Genomic DNA, 17,132 nt, shown 5'->3' with positions numbered 1-17,132 from the left:
GCTTCACAACTACTAAGAGCAACAGTTCTTTGTTTCTTGCTCTCCCAAGAAATTGCAGAACCTGACTTAGTGAAACAGAAACCAGTATATGAGCGTCTGTCAGTGGCATCACTTGCCCAATCAGCATCTACAAAACCTACAAGTCCTGCACTTTCTTTGGAATATTTTAAACAATAGGTCTTAGTCTGTGACAAATATTTCAGAATTCTTTTGCATAATTCCAGTGTACATAAGAATAACAGTTGTTAAACTGGCTTAAATAACTGACTGAATAGGCAATATCAGGACGAGTTAGAACAGCTAAATACATTAAGCTACCTATTAATTTTTGAAAAGGCAGCCTTTCTTCACATACATTAGACTTATCAACATTTAATTTACATTCTATAGGAGTTTCTACTGCATGACATTCAGACATATCAAACTTTTCAAGCAACTGGTCTATATACCTTTCTTGATCCAAAGTTACTACATTGGTACTTTTGTCAACTCTCATCCCCAAATAATTTCTTACCCTACCTAAATTCTTTACTTTGAATTTTTTACTCAAAATGTCTATTAAATTATCAGATTCAGACTTACAGTTTGAGAATACTAAAAAATCATCGACATACAGTCCAACTATGGTTTTCTTATTATCACTATGGTTATTAACAAATACACAGGGTTCTAATTTACATTTTTTAAATCCTGATTTACATAGTATCTCCTCAACCTTGTTATACCATGCTAGAGATGATTGTTTTAATCCATAAACAGCTTTTCTTAACTTTAAAACTTTATTTGAACTATTCATGGGAAAACCTTCAGGTAAATGCATAAATATGCTTTCTTTTAAATGACCATTAAGGAAAGCTGTTTTCACATCCAGATGAGTGATGTCCATGCCTAACTGGACACTTATGGCAAACAACAAACGCAGGGTTGAATGTCTAATCACTGGACTGAAGGTCTCTTGGTAATCAATACCAGCCTTCTGGGTAAATCCTTTGGCCACAAGCCGCGCACGATATACCACTTTATTGTCTGAGTCAGTTTTTTTCTTAAACACCCACTTACACTGCACTACACTCGCGTTGCTGGGAGTATCGACAACTTCCCACGCTTGATTGTCTTGGAATGACTGCAGCTCCTCTGTCATGGCCTGCAACCACATCAGTCGCTCTGGCCCACTGATAGCCTCTGCATATGTCAGTCCATCTTCTCCTGTAGCTGTACAACACATGTTGGCGAAACCGTATCTATCAGGCTTTCTTCTCTGACGCTTCTCTGTTACTTCTGGAACTGGTGTGGTAGAACCTGCATGTGGTGTATCTAAAGCTTCTTCTGTGCTCTGTGGAGCTGAACTAGTCTGTTCCATGTTCAGGTTTTCTCCATAAGCTTCTGACTCTAAGCTTTCATCTTCAACATCCAAGTAATCAGATTCCGAAGAACTTGACTTGTTCACAGGTTCAAGTTTCACCACAGATTCCTCTACCAACTCCCCCACTGAATCTGTGCTTTCTAGGGAAACAGTCACGGTCTCTTGACGCTGGGGTTTTTCTTGTATTATAACGTCCCTGCTAGTGGTGACTTTGTTATTTACCGGGTCATATATTCGGTAACCTTTGACATTATCACTATAACCAACAAGTATATGTTTTGTTGATTTCCTGTCCCACTTGGCTCTTTTTTCTTTTGGTGTGTGCACCATCACTGGACTCCCAAATACACGTAAATGTTGCAAATCTGGTTTCCTGCCAAACCACATCTCATATGGAGTTTTTTCTATACCTGAAGCTGTAGACCTGTTTTTGAGATATACCGCGGTATTTGCAGCTTCAGCCCAAAACTTTTTATCTAATTCTGCTTCGAAAAGTAGGCATCTAGCTCTCTCCACAACAGTCCGGTTGCTTCTTTCGCTAAGTCCATTCTGCTCTGGTGTGTAAGCATTTGATTTTTGGTGAATGACCCCCTCATGTTTCAAAAAATCTCTAAAATCATTGCTACAATACTCACATCCATTGTCTGTGCGCAAAATTTTTATTTTTCTGTTTTGAAAGTTCTCTACCATTGACTTAAACTCTTTAAAACAAGTCAGTGTTTCACTTTTATACTTTAAGAAGTATATGAAGGTCATTCTAGTAAAATCATCGATGAACAGTAAAAAATATCTTGCACCACCTATGGATTTGCACTCCATCGGTCCACAGATGTCTGAGTGTATAATCTGAAGGATTTCTGTGGCTCTTGTACCAGTCGAGAATGGTAATCTAGTTTGTTTACCTTCACAGCAAATTTCACAGCTAGACTTACTTGTCACAAATTTGTCCAAGTAATCCATACCATTGACTAAACCTTGCTTCATCTTGTTCATATCTGTGCTGTTTAAATGTCCAAGCCGTCTATGCCACGTTTGTCCATCTACTGTTGATGATGACAACAAACACGTCTCATTTTGCAAGATTAACTTGTATACATTATTGACAAGTTCCGCTTCTGCAACTAGATTGCCTAATCTGTTTTTAATGAGGCATCGGCCGGGTTCAAACACAACACTATTTCCATTTCTTATCAATTCACTAACTGATAGTAGGTTAGTCGCAAGAGTCGGTACGCACAACACGTTCTTTACTGTAACCTCGTAACCGTAACTCGTCGTGACTTTTACGTCGCCGGCACATAATACAGGCACTTTCATGTTGTTTGCTATTGTGATTTCAGGTAAACTTGACGAATCCATCCTATTTGTCAACCAACTTTCGTTTGCAGTCATGTGTGTACTGGCTCCCGAATCAATATACCAGTCGCATTTATTAAAGTTACCACTCAAGAAAACAACACTGAATGCATTTGTTTGCTTTTTCTTCTCTGTTTTTTCGTTTTTAAATGGACATTGAGACATAAAATGTCCAGATTGTTTGCATTTGTAGCATGTTATTGTTTTGTTATTTCTGTCGTTTGACATTGACGTACTCGGTGCATAGATATTCGGAGTTGGTCCGCCATGTTTGCTATTGCTGCCAACTTTACAAAGTTTCTTCTTCTGCCAACTTCGTGCAATAAACGCTGAGTTGTCATTTCCGTTCGCTTCAACTGAGCCGCCATTTTCCATATCTAACAATTTTGTTTTTATGGAATCGGCTGTGATTTGCATCCCGGAATGCTCTATTGCCATGATCATTGGCATAAACTTATCTGGTAAACCAGCTAGTAACAATGACCCAACCCAATCATCGTTTATAATGAATCCAGTTCCACTTAATCGTTGCGAAGTTTCCACAATTTGCGTAACGTAACTGGTCATATTTTCACATGTTTCTAATCTGATGGAGATTAAATGACGTAACAGAGTAATTCTTCTTGAAAACCCCGAATCATCAAATAGAGCTTTCAGTTTTGTCCATAACTCCTTTGTTGTCTTCGTCTCCTTTATGTGCACGAACAATGATGCGTCAATAGTCAGGATCAATTTTGCACGTGCTCTGGTATCTGCTACTGTCTGTGCTGCATCTGTCGCCGCTGCTTCTTGCTTGAGGTACTTGTCCGTGTCCTCAAGGACTAGCAAGTTTTGTACGGCGAACGCCCAGTCGTCATAATTTTCACGACCCTTGAGCTTTGGCACACTCGAAAGAAAACTTGAGTTCATCTTGATTAGTTGATGTCACACGCGTAAAATAAACTAACAAACTAACAATAACTCTCGAAAAAACACAATAACTTTAATTTACTTTGCAAAATCTGAGTAGCCCATAACCTAATAAAAGTCGTTAGTTGGCGGTTTCAAACAGACAGTTTTATTACGTTCCTATAATAGACATTCATAGTTTCATACATAGACAAAGTTTTACCTCAATGGCTAATAGATGGCGCTACTTGTATTAAATTAACATTTTGATAACATTCTAATTAACAAGGTATCGTATCGTTGTTGTATCGTCACGCTTTTTATCCCCGATGGGGTAGGCAGAAGTGCACATTATAGCACTGTACAATACTAGATAAGAGGGTTTGCCATTATATGGATACTAGCCAAAACCAGTTGGAGATTGCAGCTATAAAAGGTTCAGGGTTATGCAAAAAAGGCTGTTGTCTGGTCTCTATCGAATGTAGTAATTCTTTAAACACAAACGGGAAGAGTAGGATTGGTGACAAATAAATATTTTTGTTTCGTTCATTCATACACGTGTAAGTCAACCATTTAAAAGCTGATATTTATTTATTTATCCATTGACCCGAAGTTATTAATAAAACAACACGGTTAGAGTAGAAACCTCATTAAAATGCAACTCCGAGTAAATAAATATCTTATTTATTTACTTACTTATCGACAAGGTACTGTAGAGTTTTGAGAGCCTCTTATAAGTTCTGGAACTCTCGTTAAGAAGACTTTGTCCAGCAGTTATCAAAATGTATGTATAGATAATCAGTTTCAGCATTGAAATTAATATTATTAATATATTCGATATCTGGAGAAATTTCTGTAAAAACATTGTAATTTTCAGTATGAGCAATAAGTGTTTTGGTTATACTACGTTTTATAAGTAGTAATTAATTGTATGAACCGCCTGATTTTATTCGGCCACCAAAGCCTAAGTACTGCAATGCCAGCTATATCAAAAATTTAAGCACTACATCCTTGTTGACATTAATTCAATGTATGGACATTAAAAGAATGTATTTACATTAAATTAACGTCAAACAGACAAAAAAACACCTTCACATTAAAGCCAGAATGATGCCTAATTTTTAAGTAACAATAACAGCCTCAATTGAGTTTACCGTTACCATTACCTAACAATTACCATTGGGATTCTAACATAATAATTGGAAAACCGTTTTAAAATAAGTAGACACTATGGACAGTAATACACAGGCTTGGAAAAAATTGAGAATAATAAAAATTATTTACGCTTTGTAATATTAGCACTGAATTGAACAACTCAAATGATGCTGCAGCACAATCAAGTATTGACAACGTAATGGAACTAAGAATCTGAAAACAATAACATTAAATTAGGATATTAAATATAATTGCCAGTTCAATTTTAATGTTCGTTAAACTAATTTAGGTGCGCTAACTAAAATGAGTTTTTATAAAAAAAAATATTATTAAAATTGTACATAAATAGTAGGTACAATTATATTGTTTTATTATTACTTGTGTGCTCAAAAATAAAGTATTTGTGCGATTTAATTATGTACTTTTATCTTAGAACACAAGATTCATTGAAATAAACACAATTACAACCGAATTCAAAAAGGAAATGTATTTGCCAAATTTGGATGCCGCTTTGAGTCACCCATTGACTTATTTGTATTTGGGAGGTGGAATTAATTAAAATTCTATATTGGCGCACAAATAGTAGAGGACACAATAATCAAAAATAAAATTACCACGACATTAAAGCATACAGATACGCTTCTGCTGCAATTCAGCAGACATTGGAACAGTGTAGCCCACTGTACCACTTGATCCACAGTGAGTTGATCGTCCCACACCTCACTTTCCGAAAGCAACCTCTTCTGTCTCTCATTGTACTTCACTTGAACCTCAAGTATACTATCATTCAAGCATCCCAACAAATTCTTTGTCATCATAACATACGTATACATAACCACATGTTCATTAAAGAACCGTATTTCAAAAAGCATGTCCATAGTCACAAGAATAATCACATTACAACTTGCTCCTGCAGTTATCATAATATAGAGTATTGTAGCAAGAAGAAAACTGTTCAAAACAGTAAATGTTACTGCGTACATTATCAATATCAATATTAGTTTTTTAGACCATTTGATAAAAGTCGGTTGGTCCTGATATCGATCGTAAGCGAATTTAAAGTTCTCGATGAAAACTCTACACGCAGACGAATAGAAGATTCCATTTGCCATTATAATTGGACTATTTAAACTCTTTGATATTCTAAATAACTCTAAGATGTAGTTTACATGCTCATGAATTATATTTATATTCTCAATTCCCACTAGGGCCATAAAATACATATACACCACTGTTTCACATATGATTCGAATAATGCAAAAAAATCGATATCTTTTTGGTAGACAAACGTAATTTCTGTAGACACCCAAGATGTTTTCGATTTTAGAGAGTGTCTTTATAATGCTTTCTGCGGCCATTTTGTTTTGAACGTTGTAACGTACTGAGGTAGCAACTGGAATAAATTGGTTACTTAGTATTATTGGCTTATTAAAATACGTGTAAACGCAACATCAAACGACGATGGAAAGCACAAGGTTTTACTTTATAAATGGTTGTTTGATAATAATCGTTACCAGTTCATTATACGTAACGTATTTGTTAACGAAATGTTTCCGTTTCCATCAAATATTTTTCGAGAAATTTTGTCAACATGATTACATTATGAAAGTAGCTTCTGCCTGCGGCTTTGCTTGCGTTTCCGTAGTATAAAAACTAGCCTAAATGTTATTTCAGACCACAATGTATCCCTGTTCCAATATCAATATTGACGTGATTGAGTAACAAACATACACACCAATTACAAACTTTCACATTTATTAAGTAACCATAAAATTACTGAGTAAGTTGGTTAATAGTTTACTTATTTCCTAAAACTTCGTCATAAAAATGTGAAACTATTGGTACTATAGTGTCAAAAATTAAATCCAGATCTCCTAATAAGAAGTCGGTTTATGTAAGACCAAACCCATTACTAGGGTTTAGTCTTACATTGCAAGTACGACATTGTATAGACATACAACTAGTGTTGAAAAAATGTATGATTAAATTAATAAATACGTAGTGATAAATATTTTTGCGTCGCAGTCTCTACACTTTTTAATTTTAAGATATCTAGGCTTTATGTTCTACCAATGTTACATTATACCTACATTCAAAATACCGCACAAAAATTTGCCAAAAGTATTTTTAGTAACTTTTTTTGTAGTCAAAAGATAACCAAGTTAAATAACTGAAACCCGACTATAGAAAATTCACGTTTTAAAAATATAGCAACCCAAGTAAAAATAGTTAATCTTCACATTTACCTATTATTTATAATAGGTTTTCAGCATCATGATATAATCGCGTAAAAAGTGCCGTCATCATATATTGAATAATGTATTTTAAATGTCATTATGTAAATTAAAATATACTTAATTATATAACATATACGAGTACTAACACATTATGGATATAACAGTATAGTAGTAACAGATATTAGATTTAAAAAAAATCTCACACTGAAAAAACATAGTTAAATAAATTACGGTCAATTTACATCAATTTATGCGTAAAGTAATTGTTTTTAATTACTTAATTAATTCTTGTAAATGTGTATGGGAATGTCGCGTGATGTTTCGGGGAGTGTTAGTTCAACGTAACTTCACTAATTACGAGTCTAATTGTTATACAAATGTTTACTTAGCCAATTAAATTGTTCACAACTAAATTAATACGAAAGGTTCTTAGTATGTTTCATATTAATTAGATTTTTTATGTTGTGTAATTTGCGATATTTATTTTATAAAATTAATTTCAAAAATATATTTTCTGTGGACACATTTACTATAAGTAAATATTATTTTCAATGATTAAAAGAGTATAATAAAATAAAATATCACTTACCTATCTAAATACAGCAAATACACTTAATTAATTTATTCACTAAACACTTTTAAACAAACACTGTAATCCCGCTCACAACTTTTTCACATCGGCTACGAGACTACGCCGCTACGCCGCTACGAGACTACGTGTAGCGCGCTACGCCACCAAAAGTCGACTGAGTACTACGCATGATATTTGCTACGCCGCTTCACTAAAGAACTGATACTAGATACTCAGTATTACATTACAGAAAGCAAACTATTACATTTATAACTTGAATATTAAATGTAATATTTTATGTTCAACTAAAGCACAAGTTTCCTCTTATTTGGTTTCTTGATATTATTATGAAACTTTGTACATTAACCGGAATTTTCGTTTCGGGAAAAATAATTAAAGTTGAGTAATAACAGGAAAGTATTATATTGAGTTTGTATTATTATTACTTTTCTAATATTATGGGTTATTTATGGTTCGTGGTTGCTTTTTAGTTATTGTCTGGCGCGAAAAGATGTTTTGCGAAATTTAGTAAAACTAATGTTAACATGTCAGGTTTAGGAAAAACTTTTTGCTGTAATCTGTGTTCATAGATGGCTGGATGTCGTTATTGATGATGTTCATGGGTCGTTTTTTTTTTTATTTGTAATCTATGCTGACAATATTTATTTTGGTTTTTTTAGTAAATTGCATTTACCCAAACTGAACAACTATTTTTGTGATTGTAAAAGTAGGTAAAACTGTTTGTCGGTTATTGTCTTTAGGTATTTTCGCTTAAGTTACGAATGCATTAGGCATCTGCCTTACCCATGGGAAGATTAGGAAGCGGGATAATAGGGCTTCCAGTAACCTCACTCACACAACGAAACACAACGCAAGCGTGGTATCATTCCGGTCAAGCCGGCACATTCGTGCCAAAGCGTGGCTTTCCTCCTCTTTGCTATATATGTGAAAATATTATTTTTTTGTGAATTATATGATAAGATATTAAATTAAGTTCTACAATAAATTAATTCAAAATACTTTTGATCCCTTGCCCTTTAACAAAATAAACATTCAAAGAAAATTGAATACTTTTAGCATTTCTGAAAATTAACTAATCTAAATATATTTATATTGAATTTCGCTTCAACTACTCAGTAATTAAAATTTCCAAATCAATGTGAACTTCAATATTTGCAACAAACTTACAAAATAAACAAGACCTCTTAATAGTAAAAATCTAATTATTTTCATGATATTCCTAAAAAAATATGTATTAACCGCCTGTATGGTATAATTATACAACGTGTAACAAAAAGGGGGTATACATATCAAGTACACGGCTTCTAGATAACATAATAAACGATACGGGAAGGGTTTTTTAAACTCATTTTTTCATGGTACCAAGTTATGATTTTTTTAAATCGCGCCGCCACCTGATTCAGAATTAGGTAGACAGGTACTAGGTGATCAGATTGACAGAAGAAATGTTTCGTAATATTAGCGAGTGATCCCTGTTGTGTTGTAACACGTTTTTATGATTTAAAATCAAGAACCATGCGATATCAAGTATTTGGTACAAAATTTTTTTTAAACGTATTTTAAGCTGAAACTTCGTGTAGAGACTCTATTCAACCTGTATTCATCAACGCTTCTTGATGTATATGGGTATTTTGTTACACGTTGTATATACACCTTTCAAAATACACCTTTACCAAAAAGTATTGTAAAGTTCTTCCTCACTTATGACAACGCCACGCCCTTTTATCCCCGAAGGCAGAGCAGACCGGGTAGGCAGAGGTGCACATCACGGCATGTAATGTGCACCCACTTTTCACCACTTGTGTTATAAATCCCATGTAATAGAAGGTGAGCCTATTGCCTTATACTGGGCACAATTCCAGACTCCGTGCTACTACTGAGAAATTTTTGAAAATCGAAAAACAGCCCAGTAATTTTTTGCCCAACCCGGGAATCGAATCCAAAACCCCTTACCTGGCAGTCGCACTTGTCGAATCTTCCTCACTTAGTAAGTAGATTTGATAAATTTGCACATAAAGGTGTTATTAAGCCCCATAATATTTATGTAAAGTAATGGAATGGGGAAAATGGCCCATATTGTCGACTTTCCCTAAACTCGACGTGAATTTTAAATCAAACGAGGCTACCTGAGACTGTTATCGAGCAAATTGTACGAAAAAGACCCTTTTTAAAACTGTAAAGATATATTTTAATGATTTTAAAATCGTAATGGGTCCTATTATGTTGTTTTTTTTTAAGTAATTAAGTACAGTGGTCGCTCAGTGGTTGCAATGTTTCGTTACTTAATTCATTAAATATGTTTTATTTTTGATTAAGTTAAAATAGCATTTAGCACATCACATCAACAGCCTATTAGTGGCAACTGCTAACCAAAGGCCTCTCCTCGCATGGAGAAGGTTTGAGTATTAATCGCCACGCTTGCTTAATGCGGGTTGGTGATTTCAACGAGAAGAGAGGAAAGTAACGTGAATAAAGTTTATTTTTTTAGTGCAACCTCACGAAACCGCTGCATCTCTTGTAAGCCAGGATCTACCGTATATACAACCATGAAAACACCAAGACACTGAAGTCCGGTGCGTCTTAGGGACAAGAATTACTGTCTCAGATCCCGCAACGAATTAAATCAGAAGATATTATTAGAGGAGAAGAAAAAAGTATGATAATCTGTTATTATTTACCTTACAACCTTCCCCTAAAGGAAAACTAGTATTGTATATTAAAATATACATAACTATCTAATAAGAAATCCCTGTGGACAACAACACAATAGCAGAAGTTAATCAATCATTTACTGCCCACACGAAACTGCATTATTTGTTCCGACTTATTTCTTACAACTAAATATAATTAATTACTTTGGATCTTCAGCCATTAATACATACCCCACGTTGAGATAATGTATGATATTGTATTCTCTTCTTTAACTTACATAAGTATATGATAATTTTTTATAATAACTATTATAAGACATAGGCTCACCCCCTATTAGACGGGACTTATAACACAAATGGTGAAAAGTGGGTGTATATTGTACAATGGCATTAGGTGCCGCAATGCCGCACCTCTGCCTACCCCTTCGGGGATAAAAAACGTGACGTTGCAGTATAAGACATATTAAATTAACTAAAAATAACGGTTAACCCACGAAAAAATACGTCGCGTAGCCCATAGTAGTCTTGGTTATGAATCCCTCGAAAACTAGAAACTAGTAGAGCTTTTCTCAGTATATTTAAGTAAATAAACCGTTATTTTTAGTTGGTTAAAATGATGCTGATAAACTTTGTTTAGATTTTACAAGAGTACTGTCGATTTTTCAAAAAAATACCCCGTATTTGACAAGGTAACTCCCTAATTCATAAGATTTACGATTTATACGTTGTTTTGCTTTAAATCATGAAACCCGTACTATTAGATTTCACAATTTGACAAACAAGTAATGCATATAAATACGTTTCATGTTAAACAGTTAATACACTTATATTGTGTGGTCATCAAAATTAAGACTATTTACCAAATATCAGATCGATCAGACGTCTGGAAGGGGGTTAAGGTTAAATTCCAATTACTAAATTTGATCCAAGCAAACACACAGGTCAAGCTTAACACATTGAACGCCGTGGTGGTCACCGGTGACCGAGGAGGATTTGCCATCAATCGTTTTCTATTGGCAGTCAAAGACTTAATAAAACCGTTTAATAAAAAGTAAATTGTATAGAAATAACATAAAATAACTTTCATTAAACTATAGATGAGCCATTACAAACGTGTGAACTATCACGTAATAAGATGGTGACAATGTCACACAACTCGCATATAAGTGTGAGCGAGAGATCTGGTAAAAAATATTATTTATGACAGTTGTTTGTCCTAAAGAAGTTTGTTCTAAGTAGACCCCTAGGTCTAAAACTCGAAGATTTCTATCCATGTTTCTTTACTTTTGTTACTTCTAAGAATATATTTCGGTTACACATCTTCATTACCATTGCAAACACGATAACGTTGAAGTTCCTTCAGTACCGATGTATAAAAAAACCAGCCAAGTGCGAATCGGACTCGCCCATGAAGGGTTCCGTAGCAGCAAGTAGATGACATAATATAAAAGTTATAAAATAACTTGATTTTACCCAGTGTTTGTATGAACGGCAAAGTTATATTTGCGATTTTTGAAAATGTATTATTTCTATTAAACACTAATAATGATATCTCGTTCAAATCAATTTTCGTTGAAAGTTTCCATTGAAAGCTACAGCATATAGTTTTTTAGTTCTCTCAGTCACTTATTTTGAAATTCCTCATTTTTCCTTTGGAAGCATGAATCTTTAACAATCGATTTTGAACCCAGATAAAAACCTCAATAGACTTAACTATAAGGGTTCCGTTTTTTCTTAGAAGGCACATAATAACAGGATAGGGTGGTAAGACGAAATGCCAAAGGGTACCGAACTTTGTGGGCGCTAACTTGAGACCCACAAAACGAGAAACCTTAATAAGTCCAATACCGAATGTGTAACGGATTTTTCTTTATGCACAAAAAGTCCCACGTTGGGCGCCAGATTGATGAAATGACCTAATGGCTAATTTCATTTATTTGATTTTGAAAAATATCTCTGCATGCCTATCTGAATGAGCTAATAGTTAGTTAGTTTAGAATAGTTAGTCTGACTAGCAACAAAAGGTTCAGACATTTAATCCAGGGTCCGTTATGTTATTAAAACAATCAACTTTAAAACAAAACGTGAAATTCTTGAACTAACTAATCTCATTCCTACCCGTATATGCGCAGTAATGACATTCATAATAAACAACAACCATAAATTATTTAAATTACATTGTAATAAAATATTCCCATCTTCAGCTTATTTGCGGTTACGTCGTCACCAATTTTACACCTACCTGAAGAACCATGCAGAAACAACATGAAAAAAGGAAAAAGAAACCAAATTGGTGAGAAATTAAATTATGGGGGCGATGTTGTTTTCTCAGTAGAGTTGGTCTGAGTGGCCCTTGCGTGGTAATGGCATCGTACGATGGTGCTTATTTCTGGTCCCTTGTTGATCCAAACGGTAAAGGGTTTCGGAGATCCCTTTCTCATTTTAGGGTTAACCAAACAGACAACAATGTCGAATTTGAATAAATTTCATAAATTCAACTGAGACTGTTTCATTTGTTTTCCTGTGGGCGTTCAATTCCTAGACTTGGTTACAAGTACAATTGGCGCCCAACGAGGGACATGTGTATTAGCAAAAATTCTGTCACACATGTTTTACAAATTGTACATATTTGTTGATTTTTGGTAAATGTTTGTTCCCTTTAGAGTTATTTTTGTTGAATTATTTATTTTTGTAATTGAGCATAATAACAGACGTTGTAGTACAAATTAGTGAATTGTAGTGTTTACAATGAAATTGTAACTCTATCCTCCTACAGTTTCCAAATTATGCGAAATTTAAGCGGGATATGTACATACAATGTTATAATTTTGTTTTGAATTCATGTCTAATTCCTGGAAAGGGTATTCATTTAGTACGAGTATAATAGTAAGCTAATCAACTATTTGAAATGTTAGTACAGCATTATAATAGTATAGTAGAACAATTTGAATTTTAATAATTTATCTCTTCATTTAACTGTATTTTTGGGCTTTTCCCCTTTTTTTGGTACAAGATCACCTGAATCACCTTTGAATTTAGGAAAATTCTTTCTTAGTGCTCCTCTACACTTCTTAAAGAACGTATGCGCCAAGTTTCAGCTTCCTAGGTCCAGAAGTTTTGGCTGTGCGTTCTCTGTCATTCAGTGAGTCTTTTATCAGTAGTAGGACGGAATGGAATTGTGCATGGTGTATTAATAAACTAACATCTCACTATATGGCACTTCATTATAACTACTTAATGAAAAGTGAGTATTACTTTGAACATGTGCATCTCGGCCTACCACTTCAGCCTTCAAACGCATGACGTTTGAAAATGACGTTTGAAAACGTTTGAAAATTACTATATATTTGCTTTAACAGATTAACCGCTATGGGTGGCTAAAATAACCGGCGCTTGCGAAAGATTTGCCTTCAACAGATTTTTATTGGCAGTCAAAATATTAAATTACCTAGTCGTAGAACTTAAGATTGTTTATTTTCCGAGACCCTTATTTCATAGTGAGATCTTATTCACAGTACCTTGACCAGGGTCGAAGATCGGGACAAAATATTGGCAGTTCCCTAACCACAGAGGTCAAACGGTTTGGGAAATTGATTTCAGAAGGTCGCCATCGAAGGCAATAGTAGGAGTAGTTTGTTTTATATTGCTAGTCCTTGTTCGTTCTAGATAAGCTGATCCATTTCTTTTTCGATAAAGTCTCCGTAATACTGTTTTAGTATTTATTACATTGTAATTTGGTACCTATTAAATTTTATAAATCTTTCCCTTACTAGCTGGCGCGTTATAAAACATCAAGTTCTTTTATTGAGTACTTATAATTATTGTGAAATAGTGACAGAACTTAAGTTTTCTCAACAACTGACTTAATCATCATCCTGTAATTACCTTGTAGCTAATTGCTAATTTAATCTATAAGTATCTGTATATTTATTTTACTTACTATGAATACAATTTTGACACATGTGATTTTTTTAGTATAAGTCTACAGATAGATAGGTTATTGAAATTGGCTGCAAGTAAAGACCTCTTCTCACACATTAAACGAATATTAATGGTGAATAATAATCACGCCTAAGGCGCAAATTGGTAATTCCAAACTTATATTTAAAACACTTTAAGTCCAAGATACCTCACAATGTTTCCCTTCATTATAATCCAACTTAGCATAGTCAGCTATATCTACCCTTTGCAGATTTAGACCCTAAAAACAAGCTATCTTGTCATCAAAAAATAAACTTAAAACAACCAAAACTCGGATCATTCATCTTCTAAGATAATCGTCGAAAACAGCTGACTCATTCTCGTACCACGCAGAATTATTACGCGGCAAAATTAGCAGGTCACTTAGTTTATAGAAGAACAGATTATACCGACCTGCCAATACTTATTGTTCGGATAAAATTTAGTGGCCATATATCAGAAACACAAAGGTTCTTAACAATAAACCTTTGCCAAGTTAAGCAGTCGTGTTTCAAGTTGCAACCCTTGTTTTGGCGGCAAGTTTTTGAATTAGTGCGGGGGGCAACCCTGATTTAAGATTATGTTTTGTAAAATGTTTTTTTTTTACTTTTTGTTTGGAGGTGTTTTACGATTTGCTCTTGATTTATTTCGACGTTGTCAGCCTACGTTGGTAAACTTTAATTAGCTTTGTCTAAGTACCTATATAGTTGGTTTTTCTTTATTTAGAAAAATCTAGTTCTTTTCGTCTTTTATAAGTTCTTATTTTTTATCTAATTTATTTAAACTTGATAGGCGTTTCCTTTTTATACCCTCTTTACAACATAATTGTATTTATTATAACTTTCGTGAAACACAGCAACGTCACGCCTTTTAACTCCAAAGAGGTAGGCAGAGGTGCACATTACGGCATCGTGAGACATACTTAATTAATTATTATGTTTTTCGGCTTACTCACGTAATAATTTGATAATGAACTCAACTAGATTGAAGCCATGCTAGAGGCTCATATTCATAAGCATCATTCCGCGGAACACAAAGCGTCGACTGTCGCACTGCTACTGGCGGAAAAACCGAAAGCCGAAAAACATAATAATTAACATAAAAAAAATTTGTTTATTATATGACGCATCACGCAGTTGCATAAAAACAATACCAATATACTACGTTTCTACGAGTACAATAGTAACATCTCAGATCATTCGAACAGAATAGAAAACCAATGATACTTCCACATAATATAAGAGTCTTCCCTCAAAGCTAGCCTTTATCCATACATCGCCATAGAATAGAGTAGACCATATCCTTACCATTCAGAAGCCATTTCCGACGAAATAAATCAAAGGATAGTCGATAAGATGGAGAATTCTTTTATTGGCTGTTCGTGTTCGAATGGATAATGTTCTGAGTATTAAGTAAATATAAAGTAGAATGATAATATAGGAACATAATATTACGTTACGCCTTTTAATCTCCGAGGGAGGTAGGCAGAGGGCAACTGGCTGCCGTGTAACGTGTAGTGGGTTCGGTCCTGCACGCAACACCTCTTTTTTGTGATTTACAAATTATTTTTGGGTCTGGGTGTCATCTGTATGTGAACATTGTATGTTTGTCAACGCACCCATGACAGAGGAGGAAATCGTAGTGTGGGGCAACGTTTAAAAAATAGGTACCTACTATGTAAAACGTTTTTTTTACTAGATTAGTTATGTTATAAATCACATGTAATAAGAGTGGTTTGGATAGGCTACTGTTACTATAAATCGACTTTAATTCCAGACTATATTATACTATTGAAATCAAAACTTCTAAAATATTTGAACCGATCCGGAATATCAAACCTGAAACCTATTGCATTTTTTGCAGAAACATTTAGGTACATACTTCAATTTTATTTTAAACACGATTATTTGTTGTCGTATCTACAAACATTTATTTACAAAAATAACTCACAATTTATGGGAACGTGTGATTAAACCAGCACAGGGGATAAACCCATGTATCACTGTTTGCAATCACAAACTAGTTTACGTAATACTACCGCTTATTATAAACCGTGGTTTAATGCCAGCCTTGGTTTAGTGTTTAACTAGCTCTACAGTTTAGCGTGCTTACTTTGTTCCTAAATATATTAACATATATCGTACACCTAGTAATATATTGGCACATTTACGGTTTTCATAGTTTACCTGACTTGTTTAGTTTTTAGTTTACTGACCAATGAACCGTTGTTTTACGTGCGTGAGGGGGAAAAGTACAATAATGGCATAATGACACTTGCGACCTCTCTCGATGAATATGGAAATAAATAGATATAAAGTCAATTTCGCAATTTTTGCAGATGTGCCAATATATTAATAGGTGAGCGATATGTTATTTAAGTGATAGTTATTTTATTTTACAGTCGAAATTATGTCAATGTCTATCAAAACTCATCGATCGATCGTTTTTTTTTTTTATGATATAAGCCAGTAACCGAATTGGCCGACTACCTGATTACTTGGTAAGTAATCGCCGCCGCCCATGGACACCCGAAACACCAGCGTTATGCGTTGCCGTCTTCTTAGGATTTAGGAATTTAAGGGTTGTTGAGGAATCGGGGATTGAGAAGGGGGGTAATTGGGCCTCCAGTAACCTCACTTACACAACTAAACAACGCAAGAGCTGTTTCACGTCGGTTTTCTGTGAGGCCGTGGCATTATGATATAGGGAAGTATTAGCTCTCCCACACTTAAGCATGTATAAATATATGCTAGGTTCTAATGATAAAACTTGATTATAATGAGCTCTTTGTGAGCTGAACTTAACGAGCCAATCTAAAAAAAAAAAATAAGTACCTACCTATGCAATAATAGCAAAACATGTCAGCACTGGATCCATAAAACTTAATTTCAGTAATTTCTTGTTTTTCAACAGAAATATGAATAATTTAA

At 34.3% G+C, this 17,132-nt stretch overlaps 1 protein-coding gene across 1 annotated transcript in view; it reads right to left on the bottom strand.

The window, feature by feature from the left end:
• Positions 1-7,735, bottom strand: part of LOC118266951 (uncharacterized) — a 68,223-nt gene extending 60,488 nt beyond the window's left edge. Inside the window, exon 1 of the mRNA XM_050703293.1 lies at positions 7,589-7,735. The gene's annotated coding sequence lies outside the window, so the exon portion shown is untranslated. The remainder of the gene's footprint in view (positions 1-7,588) is intronic.
• Between the last annotated feature and the right edge of the window lie 9,397 nt (positions 7,736-17,132).

Source organism: Spodoptera frugiperda, chromosome 23 (assembly GCF_023101765.2).
Source record: "Spodoptera frugiperda isolate SF20-4 chromosome 23, AGI-APGP_CSIRO_Sfru_2.0, whole genome shotgun sequence".
In the NCBI taxonomy this organism is placed as follows: domain Eukaryota; kingdom Metazoa; phylum Arthropoda; class Insecta; order Lepidoptera; family Noctuidae; genus Spodoptera; species Spodoptera frugiperda.
The sequence above is the reverse complement of the archived record's forward strand: the minus strand, read 5'-3'. Positions and strand labels throughout refer to the sequence as shown.